Source organism: Macaca thibetana, chromosome 4, assembly GCF_024542745.1.
Source record: "Macaca thibetana thibetana isolate TM-01 chromosome 4, ASM2454274v1, whole genome shotgun sequence".
Taxonomy (NCBI): Eukaryota; Metazoa; Chordata; class Mammalia; order Primates; family Cercopithecidae; genus Macaca; species Macaca thibetana.
The window spans coordinates 113,934,513-113,950,996 of NC_065581.1; the positions used below are offsets into that span (position 1 = coordinate 113,934,513).

Here is a 16,484-nt window from a genome sequence, read left to right on the forward strand (position 1 = left end):
CTACATAAGTACAAAGACACAATAATATATTACACAAGGCAGGTGGCACAAATTTTTCCTAAAGTCATATGTACTTGCAGTCCCCAGACTGAGGCAAGTTGGAGCCCCTTGGTAAAAGCACTAGATTTTAAGTTTTCTTGTCTGCTAAAGCAAATTGAAAACCCCGCGAAAAATATACAAATTCATCTCTATCTAGCGTTAGGGTTTTCCTTTTTTTTTTTTTTTTTTTTTTTTTTGAGATGGAGTCTCGCTGTGTCGCCAGGGCTGGAGTGCAGTGGCCGGATTTCAGCTCACTGCAAGCTCCGCCTCCTGGGTTTACGCCATTCTCCTGCCTCAGCCTCCCGAGTAGCTGGGACTGCAGGCGCCCACCACCTCGCCCGGCTAGTTTTTTGTATTTTTAGTAGAGACGGGGTTTCACCGTGTTAGCCAGGATGGTCTCGATCTCCTGACCTCGTGATCCACCCATCTCGGCCTCCCAAAGTGCTAGGATTACAGGCTTGAGCCACCGCGCCTGGCCCTGGGTTTCCAACATTGATCACATTTTTGAAAATAGGTAAGTGGTACGTGTGTCACAAAACTCAAAAGTACAAAGAGCCAACGTTTATCTCCCTTGTCATGTATCCCCTCCCCAAAGACAACCACAGCCAATGATGTTTGCCTGCCTTTCCAGGGGTAGTCTATGCTTATAGAAGTGCATAAACAAAAGGTCCCTCTTCCCCCACCTCCTTTCCTCTCTATTATCTCAGTGTGGTTGCATTTGCAGGAACCACATCCCAGTTAATCTGCAAATTCCACACAGCCCATTCTGCCTTCCCTGGGACTGGATCTAGAGTCTAGGGGTCTCCCATGGTGTGTGTGGGGAGGGGTCAAGACAGAGGCCCAGATTGTCATGGGTCCTCCCGGGTCACTGCTGAAACGTCCCTCATCTTGCCCCAATGGGACCATGTGGTCTGCCAGGCTCAATGGCTCTTTCTGCTGTCCCTTAGCCATGCTGTGAGGCTGCCCAAGGCCCCAGCTGCCTGACCTTCCCGTGGGCCTTCCTCACTCCCACCTCAGCCCCCTACTCACCCTGGGTTCTCTAGGAAGAGTGGAGAGCAGGAACCCTCTCGCTGGGATCCTCAGCACCCACATCTGCCCCTTTCCTCACCTTCCTCTTCCTTCCTCAGCCCCCAAGGAACTCTTTTGAGTTTGATGGAAGGAGACCTTCTAAACATTTTTCCTGAATTGGGAGTCCCTTGCATGCCCCTAACACTTGTTTTATTTTATTTTATTTTTATTTTATTTTATTTTATTTTATTTTATTTTAGAGACAAGGTCTCACTCTGTCACCCAGGCTGGAGTGCAGTGGTATGATCTCGGCTCACTGCAACCTCCAGCTTCTGGGCTCATGTGATCCTCCCACCTGAGCCTATGGAGTAGCTGGAACTACTGGCATGAGCTGCAATGCCTGGCCTTTTTTTTTTTTTTTTTTTTTTTTTTTGTATTTTTTGGGAGACAGGGTTTCACCATATTGGCCAGGCTGGTCCCAAACTCCTGGACTCAAGCGATATGCCCACCTCGGCCTCCCAAAGTGCTGGGATTACAGGCGTGAGCCACTACACTAGCCACCCCCTAACATTTTTTTCCTGAAAACCAAAGCCCGGGGAGCCTTGCGGTTCTTTTCTGCCTTATCACATTCCTCTAAGCAGATCTACTCCCTTTCTGAGAGGAGCAGGGGAACAGAGCATGTTACCCATTCACTCCCAACACGGCCCTCAGCGCCACAGCCACACTGCTCTTCCACAGGCCCTTATACTCACCAGGCTCCTCGTGTCACTTTGTTCTCATGAGCCTTTGCTCATGCTGTTCCCACCATCTGCAAGACTCTTCTCCTCTTGTCTAGGAATTAACCCCTTTCAACCCAAGTGTCACTTTCTCAGGAGCCTTTCTGGGCCTATTTGTTCCTTTTAAAAATATTATATGACCCAGCTACCCCTCCTAGTAGCCATGGTCCTAGCTGACACTATTCATGTGCTTGCCTCTCCATCTAGGTTGAAGCTTCATTAACACAGACTCTCTGACTTTGGTATCATTCTTGCCTAGCGGAGTACCTGCACTCAAATGAATGCTGAGCTGAATAAATGAATAGACTTAGGCACTCAATAAATAAATGCTGAATGAATGAATGTGCTCCACTGCCTCCTTTCTCCTCAGCTCCCTGTTCTTCTCTCTGTGAACCCATCTGATTTATATTTTATATCTATCATCTATCAACGAGATATATGTTTTCTCCTGGGCATTAAAATAACCTTCCACGTTACATCTCATTAAACCTCCCATCTTAGCCACTCAGGGACAAAGCTACTCAGGGACTTTTTGCTAAAGTTTTGACTTACTATTTGGTTCATTTGTGGTTATTGTAATTAGTCCCTTTCAAATCATTTTCATCTTTTCTTTTGGCTAAACCTTTATTTTAAATATGAACCAGGTATTTCCACCAGATATTTTTAATACTTTTTGACCTCATGTTAGCCTGCGGTCTTGTGGTCATGAGAATGAGAGATCTGACTTGCATACAGTTTGCAACTAAAGGAAACCAACTTTTGAGTTGAGTCTGGCAGATCTCGTAGTTAAACACAATGAATGGCCTGCTTTGTTTAATGACTGGCAGGCTTGTGAGTCACACTAGAGTAATTAACTGGCTCACTCACCCAGTTGTGAGCACCTTGTCAACGTGGTATCCACTTGCTAGAAATTTCTTCAGTCCTCCAACCAGGTGATCTATAAATGTCAACACTCTTCAGAAACCAAAATTACATCACTGAACTGGGGTTGAGGAGACCTTTGGCTAACTTCTAGAAGTCCTGTTAGGCAGGATGTTTAGAGATGGTGGCTCCAAAATTTCCATAGGAAAGAGGAGCAGCAGTTGGTTGGAAGACAGGGCTTAAAGTTGCTTTGGAGTGGAAAATGTCAAAATGTAACCTTATATAATGAAAAAACCAATTGATGAAGATCATGGCTGAAAGCTGAAGGTTCCCATTCCTGACCTCTTGACACCCACTGGTATTTGAGTTCTTGTTGTCACTATTTACACCTAAAAACAAACTGCTAATTTTTCCTATTTTATTTTTCCTCCTGGAATAATAGTGACTTTTAATAATGGTGTTGCTACTTTAAGCCTTTGGAATTAAAACAATCTGCTTAACTCCCTTTGCACCATGCCTAGTACCAGGAAAAAAGGCTACTTAATAAATACATCTTGATCATGAGAATATACAGTACTTAATAGATGGGATAGCCATATAGAATGCCTTCATACATTTGGAACAAAATATCTTACTTTTGTGCTATTTAAGATTTAGTGCTTTCAAAAATAGTTGGTTTTGCGTTTGTTGTTGTTGTTTTATTGTTTGTATTCTATTAATTTTTCTCTTTCTTGCCCGCTCCTCTCCTCACCCTTCCTCGCTCTCTTCCTCTCTTTATCTCTTTCTCTCTCTCTCTCTCTCTCTCTGGTTGGCTTAGTCTAACAAAACATGGCTGGAAAAAACATTTAAAAGATCCTTTCCTCTTTAGAAATCAACTCATGAAAACCACCTAAGCCAAAAGGTAATATTTTTCAGTTTCAAAAAACAGCCATACAAAAATGTACTGAGAAGTTTCCAGGGTTCCAAAGTACGAAAGATGTCCCATTCAACAATGAGGCTGTCATTCTCTGAGACATTTAGTAACATTTCAAGATACATTTAGATTTGCAAATTCATTTTCCAAGAGGATTCACCCAAGAACTGACCTTGCAACTCAGATAAATGACCACAAGGTGGGGTGAGAGGTACAAACAGGACCAAATTGAAGCTGCTGCAAAGTTTCCATGAAATGTTGAAGTAATACATTTTTCCATGACACAATTCCCTATTAGACAATAGATCCTACATGGTCCTATTAGATTCTATCTAAACAACCACACTGTATTCTGAAGGTTTGCATAAAGGAAAATTAACATGAACCGTAGAAGTATGGTTATTTGTGCACCTACCTTCCCTGCCAGATAGGAAATCCCTGGGGCAGGACTATCTCTTCTCATCCTTGTATTCCTGATGGATTGATGGCACTATAGGAATGGAACCTACCTGCCCTAAAAGGTGCTTGGCAAATGCTTGTAGAATTGAGGTCTTGGTCACCAAGAGGAACCCCAGTGTAGCCATCAAATCCTGACGTGATCACACCTTTCCCCTCTGATTTCTCTCCTAGGTTCTTCTCTTTGGGGCTGTGTCTTTCCAGACTGACTAGCCAGGTGCTCCCCCAGGCCTTGGCTGTGGGATCCCTGGCCGCCAAGAAGAATGAAAACAATATGAACGTGGCAGTCAGTAGACCTGGAGTAGAGGCCTGCCTGGCGGGACTTTGGTTAAGTGGGTGCAGCTCAAGGACAGAGACTGTGCTGTGCCCCTTTGGCTTGCAAGGTTGCAAGGTGAAAATCCCCTTACAACCAGACACACAGGAAAAAAAATTCACCATAATAAATACAAGAAGGCCATAGACTGAGACTGGCTAAATTACTGTGACTGGTAAAGTGAGGACATTGATTAAGACAATAGAATCCTGTCCTTTGGGACAGGGATGTGTGGGAAGACCCTGATGAAACTGGGGACACTGAGCCCCTAAATTCTGATGAGTCTTTTCTGCCAGTGAAAGAGACCTCCCAATCATCACCAAAAGTGGCCTCTGCAAGCCCCAGAAAGGCTCTGTCCCCAAACCCGGAGATGTGGCCTCCCTACCCAGTAGTGATACCAGCCTTTCTGTACCCCTGTGAGGGGTTTCACCCTGCACGGCTGGAGGAAACAGGAATGGCCTCCCCTGAGGCAGTTGCCATGCAAGACACTGCTGATTCTCCTCAGAACCCGCCCCCATCACCCCTGTTCTCTTCTAGACTTATGACCAGACTCAAGTTCCAGCAGGTCACTAAAGGTGAGGGTCGAAGTGCGGCCTGTGAGGAGTGCACTACACTCCAAAGAACTACTTTATGTTTCCAATTTATATGGACAGAAACCCAGGGAGTGTGTACAGGGAGGGATATCAAGGGTGTGGGATAATCGTGGAAGGAACATAAAGTTGGATCAGGCCAACTGTATTCATGTGGGTCCACTAAGCAGGGTCTGCGTGCAGTGTTGCACACAGGGAGAGAGAAAGGGCTCTAACAGTTTGCTTGGTTGATTGACTGAAATGTGGGTCACAAAATGGCCCACCACGAGCAAACTGAAAATGCCCCATCTCCCTTGATTTCAGGTAGGGGAAGGGATTTGAGGGTTTAGGAAGATTGGAATGTCAGAGTGAATTTCCATTAAAGACCTGCTCACCTCCACTGGGAGGATCTAGAAGACATACCTGTGGCAAATGCTTTGAAAAATAAACCGGTAACGACAGTCCTTGGAGTGTCCCTGAAGAGTGCTGGGACTGCTCTTCTCTATAGACCAGAACTTACAGTGAGAACACAGCCACACAATTTGAAGACCTCAAGGCAATGAGAGTAATTGGATATCGGGTTGGCAGAAGCCAAATGGCAGCACTCAATCACAAAAGGCAAGGTGGGCATGGCCACCTCAACAGGCAGTGGAGGCAAAGCCTTAATCAGAGTAGCCTGACTCATGCACACTACCAACTCACACACACACCATCAACTCGCACACCCTATCAACTCACACACACACACCATCAACTCATACACTACCAACTCGCGCACACTATCAACTCACACACCATCAACTCATACACTATCAATTCACACACCCTATCAACTCACACACACACCAACTCACACACACACTATCAATTCGCACACACTAACAACTCGCACACACTGTCAGCTCATTACACACTACCGACTCTCACAATCAGCTTGCACACGCTATCAGCTCCTTACACACACACTTTCAACTTGCACGCACTATCAACTGGTACACACTATCAACTCACACACTATCAACTCACACACACTATCAACTCACACAATCAACTCACACACTATCAACTTGCACACTATCAACTCACACACTATCAACTTGCACACTATCAACTCACACACACTTATCAACTTGCACACAGTATCAACTCACACACACTTAACTTGCACATGCTATCAACTCACACACACTTATCAACTTGCACACGCTATCAACTTGCACTCTAGCAGCTCGCACATGCACTGTCAGCTCATCACACTATCAACTCACACTATCAACTTGCACACACTATCAACTGGTACACACTATCAACTCACACACACTATCAACGTGCACACTATCAACTTGCACACTATCAACTCACACACACTTATCAACTTGCACACACTATCAACTCACATACACACTTATCAACTTGCACACACTATCAACTTGCACTCTATCACCTTGCACACGCACTGTCAACTCATCACACTATCAACTCACACTATCAACTTGCACACACTATCAACTGGTACACACTGTCAACTCGCACACTATCAACTCACACACACTTATCAACTTGCACACACTATCAACTCACACACACTTATCAACTTGCACACACTATCAACTCACACACTATCAACTCACACACTATCAACTGGTGCACACTATCAACTCATGCACACTATCAACTCACACACAATATCAACTCGTGCACACAATATCAACTCATGCACACTATCAATTTGCGCACTATCAACTCACACACTATCAACTTGTGCACACACAATGCACACACACTATCAACTCGTGCATAGTATCAACTCATGCACCCACTAGCAACTCGTACACACTATCAACTTGCACACTATCAACTCATGCACACTATCAAGTCATGCACACTATCAACTTGCACACTATCAACTCACATAATCAACTTGTGCACTAGCAACTCATGCACACACTATCAACTTACACACTATCAACTGACACAGTGTCAACTCGCACACCGTCGACTCGTGCAGACACTATCAATGCACACACTATCAACTAGTGCACACACTATCAACTCACACACTATCATCTCGTGCACACTATCAACTCATGCACACTATCAACTCACACACTATCAACTGGAACACACTATCAACTCTCATACACTATCAACTATCAACTTGTGCACACTATCAACTCACACCCTATCAACTCGCACCCTATCAACTTGCACACACTATCACCTCACACACTATCAACTTGCACACACTATGAATCACACACTATCAACTCGCACACACTACCAACTCACACTATCAACTCACACACTATAAACTTGTGCACACTATCAACTCGCACACACTATCAATGCATACACTATTAACTCGTGCCCACTATCAACTCACACACACTATCAACTCATACACACTATCAACTCACGCACACTATTGACTCACGCACACTATCGACTCATGCACACAGTTGACTTGTGCATCCTATCAACTGGCACACTATCATATCGACTCACACATGCTATCAACTGTTACACTATCAACTCATGCACACTATCTACTGGCACATGCTATCGACTCGTGCATGCTATCAACTGGCACACTATTGACTTGCACACACTATCGACTTGCACACACTATCGACTCACGCACGCTAGCACACTATTGGCACTGGCTAATTGTGGCGCTCCTAGGATTAGATAGGATGCCTACCAAATTCTGACTTGATTTGTATAGGCAGAAAAGTTTCAGGTCAAGTGAACAAAAGTCTAACTTGAATTATAAAAAGAATCATAACCCCTCAGTCAATTCCCAGATTTCAGCCAGTTTACAGACCCAGAACCTCTTGAATGAAAGGAAGGCAATGTCCCCTCGAGGAAGGACACTGGTATACACCCAAAATGTCACTGTGGTTTCACCACTCAGAGTAGGGGCTTATGGAAGTCAGGGCATCAGTGGAATCTTAGCTTAGGTCCATCTCATAGTGGGGCCAGTGGTTCTCTGAACTTACCCTGTGTTTATTTCCCCAATTCCAGATACATCACTGGACCAGACAGCAGCTGGCAGAATCACCACATTGGCTCCCTGACCTGTGGAATGAGGGCTTTTTTCTTTTCTTTCTTTTTTTTTTTTTTTTTTTTTTTTGGACGGAGTTTTGTTCTTGTTGCCCAGGCTGGAGTACAGTAGCATGATCTCGTTACTGCCACCATCAATGACTTGAAAGATGCAAAGGTAATGATTCCCACCATGTCCCCATTTAACTGCTCTAACTGGCCTGTGTAGAAGACAGATGGATCTTCTAGAATAACAGTAGGTTTTCATAAGAACAAATGGTGGCTCCAATTGCAGCTGCTGTACCAGAGGTGGTTTTATGACTTGAGCAAATTAACATATCCCTGGTACATGGTATGCAGCTACTGATTTGGCAAATGCCCTTTCTTCCATCCCTGTCCATAAGGCCCACCAGTATCAGTTTGCTTTCAGCTGGCAAGGCCAGCAATGCACCTTTACTCTCCTACTTCAGGGGCATATCAACTATCCAGCCCTATTTTATCATTTAGTTCACAGGAATCTTGATTACCTTTCCCTTCAACAAGATATCACACCATTACATGATGACATTATGCTGATTGAACCTAGTGAGTGAGAAGTAGCAACTCTAGACTTACTGGTAAGACATTTGCATGTCAGAGGGTAGGAAATAAATCTGACTAAAATCTGGGGGCCTTCTTTCTCAATGAAATTGCTAGGGGTGCAGTGGTGTGGGACATATCCCCTCTAAGGTAAAGGATAAGTTGTTGTATCTGGCCCCCCCTACAACCAAGAAAAAGGCACAATGCCTGGTAGGCAAATTTGGATTTTAGAGCCAACATACTCCACATTTGGGTGTGTTACTCCAACCCATTAACAAGTGACCCTAAAAGCTGCTGGTTTTGAGTGGTGCCCAGAACAAGAGAAGGCCCTACAACAGGTCCAGGCTGCTATGCAAGCTGCTCTGCCACTTGTGCCATATGATCCAGCAGATAAAACGATGCTTGAAGTGTCGATGGCACACAGGGATGCTGTTTGGAGTTTTTGGCAGGCCCCTATAAATGAATCATGTGGAAGCCTTTAGGATTTTGGAGCAAGGCCCTGCCATCCATGGATAACTAACATCCTTTTGAGATACAGCTCTTGGCCTGCTACTGGGCCTTAACAAAAACTGAGCAGTTGACCATGAGCCACCAAGTTACCAGGCAATCTGGGCTCTCCATCATGAACTGAGTGATATTGGACCCAACAAGCCATAAAGTTAGGCATGCACAGCAGCACTTCATCATCAGATGGAAGGCATATATACATGCCAGGGCCTGAGCAGCCCCTACAGACACAAGTAAGTCTATCACAGGGAAGAGACTTGGACCTGGTTTACAGACGCTTTTGCACAATATGCAGGCAGCACCTGAAAGCGGGCAGTAATGGCAGCATGACAGCCCCTTTCTGGAACACTGCTGAAGGACAATAGTGAAGGAAAACTTCTCCATGGGCAGAACTCTGGGCAGCGCATATGGTTGTGCACTTTGGTTGGAAGGAGAAATAGCCAGACATGTGATTATGTACTGATTCATGGGCTGTAGCCTGTGGTTTGGCTGGATGGTCAGGGATTTGGAAGGTACATGACTGGAAAATTGGTAACCAAGACATCTGGAAGAGGTGTGTGGATCGACCTGTCTTAATGGGCAAAAAAAGGTGAAGACATTTGTGTCTCATGTAGATGCTCACCAAAGCACCAAAGGGCGACCAAAGACTTTCATAATCAGGTGGATAAGATACCCGTTCTATGAATACCAGTCAGCCTCATTCCCCAGCCACTCCATCATCACCCAGTGGGCTCGTGAACAAAGGGACCATGGTGGCAGGGATGAAGGTTATGTGTGGATTCAGCATTATGGACTTCCACTCACCAGGGCTAACCTGGCTATGGTTATCTCTGAGTGCCCAGTCTGCCAGCAGTAGAGATCAACATCAAGCTCCCAGTACGGCATCATTCTCTGGGGCTGATCACCCAGCTGCCTGGTGGCATGTTGGTTACATTGGACCATTTTCATCATGGAAGGGCAGCATTTTGTTCTTACTGAAATTGACAGTTACTCTAGATATGGATTTTCCTTCCCTGCGCATAATGCTTCTGCCACAATTACCATCCATGAACTTTCAGAATGCTTTATCCACTGTCATGGTATTCCACACAACATTTCTTCTCTTCAAGGGACTCACCACACATCGAAAGAGATAGAACAAAGGGCCATGGTCCAAGAATTCACTGTCTGACCATGTTTCCCATGATCCTGAAGCAGCTGCTTAATAGAACACTGGAATGGCCTTTTATAGACTCAGTTACTGGTAGGTGTTTTGAACCTGTTCTGGTTCAGGGGTATGACTGGATAAGAAATAACAATAATTTTTTTTTAAAAAAACTCAGTTACAGCACTAGGTAGGTGGTAATACCTTCCAGAGCCTGGGCAGTGTTCTCCTGATGGCTGTATATGCATGGAATCAGCATCTAACATATGGTTCTATTTCTCCCACAGCCAGGATTCACAGGTCCAGGAATGAAGGGGTGGAAATGATAGTGGCACCACTGACCATTAACCCTAGCGACCCACTAGCAAAGATGTTTGCTTCTTGTTCCCAAAGCTTTATGCTCGCTGCTTGACTAGAGGTCTTAGTTCCAGAAGGAGAAATGCTTCCACCAGCAGACGCAAGTTCATTGAACTGGAAATTAAGACTGCCATTCGGCCACTTTGGACTCCTCGTGTCTCTGGGTCAGCAGGCTAAGAGCGGAATAATGATGCTGACTGGGGTGATTGATCTGGACTGCCAAGAGGAAATTGGACTGCTACTTTAACATGGACATAAGAAACAGTATGTCTAGAATGCGAAAGGTCCTTTAGTGTGTCTCTTAGTATTATCATGACCTGTGATTAGGTCAATGGAAACTACAGCAACCCCATCCAGGCAGGGCTATAAATGGCCCAGATCCTTCATGAATGAATATTTGGGTCACTCTACCAGGTCTGAAGAATCATTACCGGTTGAAGTACTTGCTGAAGGCTTAGGGAACACAAAATGGGCAGTAAAAGAAAGTAGTTCTAAACACCAGCTATGACCATGTGACCAGTTACAGAAAGAAGGACTGTAATTTTTATGAGTATTCCTCCTTATTTTGTTTTCAATATGCTTGTGTGTATATATATATACCTATATGAAGTAAATATCTTTATTTTCTTTCATCTTATTCCCTTATCATGTAACATAAGATGTATTGACTTTGTATCAGTATTGAAGTATTATTAATTTTACATCATATAATTGAAGTTACAGGATATCCAAAGAGTAAAGTTTACACAAGAACTTTACTTCTTCTTCCAGGGAAGGGATTAGTGAGTTTCAGTTGTAGGAAGGATAGCTGTGTCATAGTGGGATAAATTATGACCTTGTTATTGGAGATTAATTATGTTTTAAGGAACATATGGGTGTCAGATTCCTGGTGACATTTGTGGAGGTGGATTTGTACTGGTTAATTTTGTCAACTTGATTGTGCTAAGGAATATCCAGAAAACTGGTAAAGCCTTATTTCTGGGTGTGTCTGTGAGGATGTTTTCAAAGAAGATGAACATTTGAATCAGTGGACTGAGTGAAGAAGATCCGCCCTCACCAATGTCCAATCCATTGAGGACCTGAATAGAACAAAAAAGCCGGAGAAAGGCACATTTTCACTCTCTCCCCTTGAGCTGGGACGTCAGTGTTCTCCTGCCTTCTTCCTAACTGAAGCCTTTGGACTCAGTCTGAATTACTCCATTGACCTTCTTGGGTCTCCAATTTGCAGATCATATGTCACGGCAATTCTTAGCCTCCACGATTGTGTGAGCCAATTGTCATAATAAGCCTCATCTTATTGTTTTTGTTTCTCTGGAAAACCCTGATAAATATATATATATATATATTTCTGTTATGAGTCTATGACTCTCTTGTTCTCCCCCTGAGTCTCCACCACTACCTAATAGAAGAAATTGTTAACATTCCAGTCTAGTTCAAGGGTGATTTGATCCAATAACAAAGAATCTTGCTATTCAAAGTGTGGCCTGAGCCCAAAGGCACCAGCCTCAGCTGGGGGCTGGCCAGTCTCAGATCCCACTGCAGACTTACTGAATCCAAATCTGCATTTTGTAAGATCTCCGGGTGGCCTTCATGCACGTGGAACTTTGAGAGGCACTGAGGCAGGCCCTCCAGGACAGGGTTCAGTCTCTGATAAAAGTGCTGGGTCTCTCAAGCAGTGTCCTCCTCCCCTGCCTCTCCCTTTCACCCTGGGCCACTCTGGCCACTTGGGCTTCAGGGCTGAAGACTGTCACTTATCCAGTGTGGTAGACCCACCAGAAGCCTGGCAAAACTCCCACTTAGCCTAGCTTGTGGTCCCTTGGCACAGGCTTTATGCTGCCCAGAAATAGAACCCTCCTCTGGCAGGGCCCTCAGCCAGAGTCCCAGCTATTTTTGGGCCCTGCACAGGCCACATCAGGACCTCAGGCATCCTGGTAAAATGATTCCTGAGAGCCTGCATCTGACTGCTGGGGTTCTGACTGACTCATCTGTGACATCCCTTAGCCTGGTGTGGCAGTGGCTTATATATCAGCCTCTCCAGGCCCCTAAATTAGTCAGAGGGCAAGATTTAAGCAGCCCTTAACTTATCCAAAATATCTTCTCCATGGCCAAAACCCAGAGAGGTAAAGTCAGGAGGCACACAGCAGAAAGCTTCCTCCTTGCTTTCCTGCTGTCCATTTCAAACCCTCTGTATTAGTCTACTCTTAAGCTGCTAATAAGGACATACATGAGACTGGGTAATTTACAAAGAAAAGAAGTTGAATGGACTCACAGTTCTACATGGCTGCGGAACCCTCACAATCATGGCGGAAGGCGAATGAGGAGCAAAGTCACATCTTGCATGGCAGCAAGCAAGAGAGAGAGAGCTTGTGCAGAGAAACTCCTCTTTATAAAACTGTCAGATCTCATGAGACTTATTCACTCTCACGAGAACACACAGGAAAGACCTGCCCCCATGATTCAATTACCTCCCACTGGGTCCCTCCCATGACATGTGGGAATTATGGGAGCTACAATTTGAGATTTGGGTGAGGACACAGCCAAACCATATCATCCTCCTGGCAGGTGGATCATCAGCCTGGCAGGTGGATGCCCAGAAAGGTGAGAGCCAAGCTCAGGTGTTTAGGAAGCACAAGAGTCAAGCACATTCATTGTGGCTTTCCTCACAGCATTGCATCCAGCACAGAGCCCCACAGAGAGTAGATGCACACCACCCACCATGGAAGGGTCCCTTCACTTCTCTTGGCTCTGATTTTCTTATATTTGAAACATTTAACAGCTATAACAACAAATCCTGTACCACAGGGGTGTGATGGAGATCAACTGAGATAATGAACGTCCAAGTATTTTTTTTTTTTTTTTTTTGAGATGGAGTCTGGCTCTGTCACCCAGTCTGGAGTGCAGTAGTGTGATCTCGGCTCATTGCAAGCACGGCCTCCCAGGTTCACACCATTTTCCTGCCTCAGCCTCCTGAGTAGCTGGGATTACAGGCACCTGCCATCAGGCCCAGCTAATTTTTTTCTATTTTTAGTAGAGATAGGGTTTCACCATGTTAGCCAGGATGGTCTTGATCTCCTGATCTTGTGATCCACCCGCCTCGGCCTCGCAAAGTGCTGGGATTACAGGCGTGAGCCACCGCCCCCGGCCACATCCAAGTATTTTTGCTGTAAACTGCCAGGCAAGTGTGGTTCCTCTCAGTTCTTCTGGTTTAAAAGACAATTTTGCATTTCCTGCATCAACTGACCTTTACAACAATCTTTTGAGTTGGGTAGAATGAGTGCAGCTATTCTCATTATTCATGGTAGTCATGTCCTGGAAAGTCCCTGCAAACCCTGCATGAGCACACACCGAACCCTTGCTTCAAGGTTCATTCCTGGGAGCCTCTGGCCACAATATTTTTGTTAACTGATCAATATGTAACCTTGTTTCATGTGTGTTTCTGTTTAAACATACTTTATTTAATATACAATTTTGATTCATTAGCATTGAACTCACAGCCAGCAGCACTGTAAATCACACCTGGACAAAGCTTATCTAAGAAGTGTGTTTTCTCCATAAGGCACATCCTGGCCTTCCTGTGCCAAGGAACACCTGGTGTCTTAGTGCTATGCCTGGGGGCTGGGTTTTTTTTTTTTTTTTTTTTTTTTTTGGTGGGGCGGGTGGTTGTGTGTTTGTTTGAGACGGAGTCTCTTTGTTGCCCAGGCTGGAGTGCAGTGGCGCAATCTCAGCTCACTGCAACCTCCACCTCCCAGGTTCAAGTGATTCTCCTGCCTCAGCCTCCCAAGTAGCTGGGATTACAGGCACACACCACCACGCTCAGCTAATTTTCGTATTTTTAGTAGAGACAGGGTTTCACGATGTTGGCTCGTCCCAAACTCCTGACCTCAGGTCATCTTCCCACCTTGGCTTCCCAAAGTGCTAGGATTACAGGTGTGAGCCACTGCTCCCAGCCAGGTGCTGTTTTAAACAGAAAAATCATCAAAAAAATAAAATAAAAATTTGTGGCACTAAGTGAATACCGTGAAAAATCCCTTTGTTTACACTATGAGAGCAGGAAGGAGGCAGAACATCGGCCCCAGGCCTCAGGGTGCTCTATGGTTTCACTGCTCTGCATGAGTCTGTGAATGATGGGAAAGCATCCTGAGTGCTGACCTGGGGGTCACAAATAAATGTTAGCAAGCAGATTAGTTCATAAATACAGAATCCATGAATAATGGGGACCTGTTACCCATATTTCACAGTCATTACAGCTAAGATATTGCATAAGCTGTCCAAGGTTATGTTACATGCAAATGGCTAGACAAGGGCTTGAGCCACGCCTTTTGGTCCAGCTGCTGGTTTCTCCAGCAACAAGTTCCTCCCTTCTTTCAGCTGCCAGGGCCCACTCACGAGCCAGCTGCGTAATGCAGGAGTTACCTGAGTAAAGAAACCCAAGCTCCTCATTCAAGAAAAGAACTTCTAGGTCATCTGAAACCAGCATGTGGGAGGTTCACATAAGCCCGAGGAAACCTCAATTTCTTATTTCCTCTGAGACTTCCACCAAAAAATCCCGGCTGAGTAGAATCTGTGCATAGAAACGCAGCAGGCAGCACCCACAATCATACTGGGTGATTGTCATTGAATCCTCTTCTCTCCAATTCCTAATGGAGCAAAAGAGAAATTTCCAAAAAGCTATAGTGAGGAAAATAAGCATAGAAAAATGGGTAAGCTTTGCACAGTGTCAGTATCGGAGCCAATGAGGTTTATCTGAGGCACGATTATTGTTAATTGAAAACTTTTCCCAATACCCTGCCATGACAACTTGAAATATAGTCAGCATTGGCAATTTTTGACAGTCTCTATGGAGACTGAACTTTGTTGGAATAAAAAAGAAAAATGGATAACAGTTTTTTTAAAACAGAACGGGGTAAAAAAAAAAAAAAAAAAAAAAAAAAAAGCCCTAAGAGAAGGCTCTCCCCCAGATCTCAGGTTCTATGAATTTTTACTCCAGTATTTTCTTTCTGCCATTTTATTTTTTGTTTTTTAGAGACGGTCTCACTCTGTTGCCCAGGCTGGAGTACAGTGGTGCGCTCATAGCTCACTGCAGCTTTGAACTCTTGAACTCAAGTGGTCCTCCTGCCTCAGCCTCCTGAATAGCTGGGACTACAGGCATGTGCCTCCACGCCCGCCTAATTTTTATTTTTTATTTATTTATTTTTTTTTTTTGTAGAACGTGGTCTCATTAAGTTGTCCAGTCTGATCTCAAACTCCTGGCCTCAAGTGATCCTCCCACTTCGGCTTCCCAAAGTGCTGGGATTACAGGCGTGAGTCACCACACCAGGCCCCTAATCACATTTTAAATTGGGAGCAAGTAATTATATGGCCAATGGCTTTAACCGCCATTAAACAATGGCCATTCTTGGTTCCTGCCCCAAATTCCAGACTTATTTAGGCAGCGTCTGCTCAACACTGAAGTCCTGTTGTTGTTTTTTTCCCCAAACCTGCTCTTTCTGTAGTTTTCACCATCCCAGAAAAATAGTTTCTCCCTCTCCCTTTCAGCTTTCTTAAAGTCACATCTGCTAACCCACTTTTCACTACCTCCCCTGCACCATCCTTGGTCCAAGCCAGCATCCTCAGGCACCAGCCTCCTACCTAACTCTTGTCTGTTCTTCTGTTATTGCCCCTCCTGTTCTATTCTCAGGACACCAGCTAGTATGATTCTTTTAAACATCATTTAGATGACGACACTCAAAACAGTTGGCTGGCTTTCCATCTTACCCAGCGTAAAAGCCAAAATCCTGCAAGTCCCTGCATTATTTCATCTCCAGTTCACCTTTGGAACCTCATCCTCTCCTCGTCTGTCCTCACTCCTTCTGCTCCAGCCACTTGGGCCTTCTTGGCTTTTTCCTGAAAAGGCTGGGCCCCCTCCTACCTCAGGCCCTTT

At 44.8% G+C, this 16,484-nt stretch overlaps 1 non-coding gene across 1 annotated transcript; it reads left to right on the forward strand.

The window, feature by feature from the left end:
* The first annotated feature begins 15,267 nt into the window (after positions 1 to 15,267).
* On the forward strand, positions 15,268 to 15,408 carry LOC126954142 (U4 spliceosomal RNA). Its single transcript, XR_007725566.1, has one exon. It is a non-coding gene; the product is annotated as a U4 spliceosomal RNA (small nuclear RNA).
* Positions 15,409 to 16,484: the final 1,076 nt, after the last annotated feature.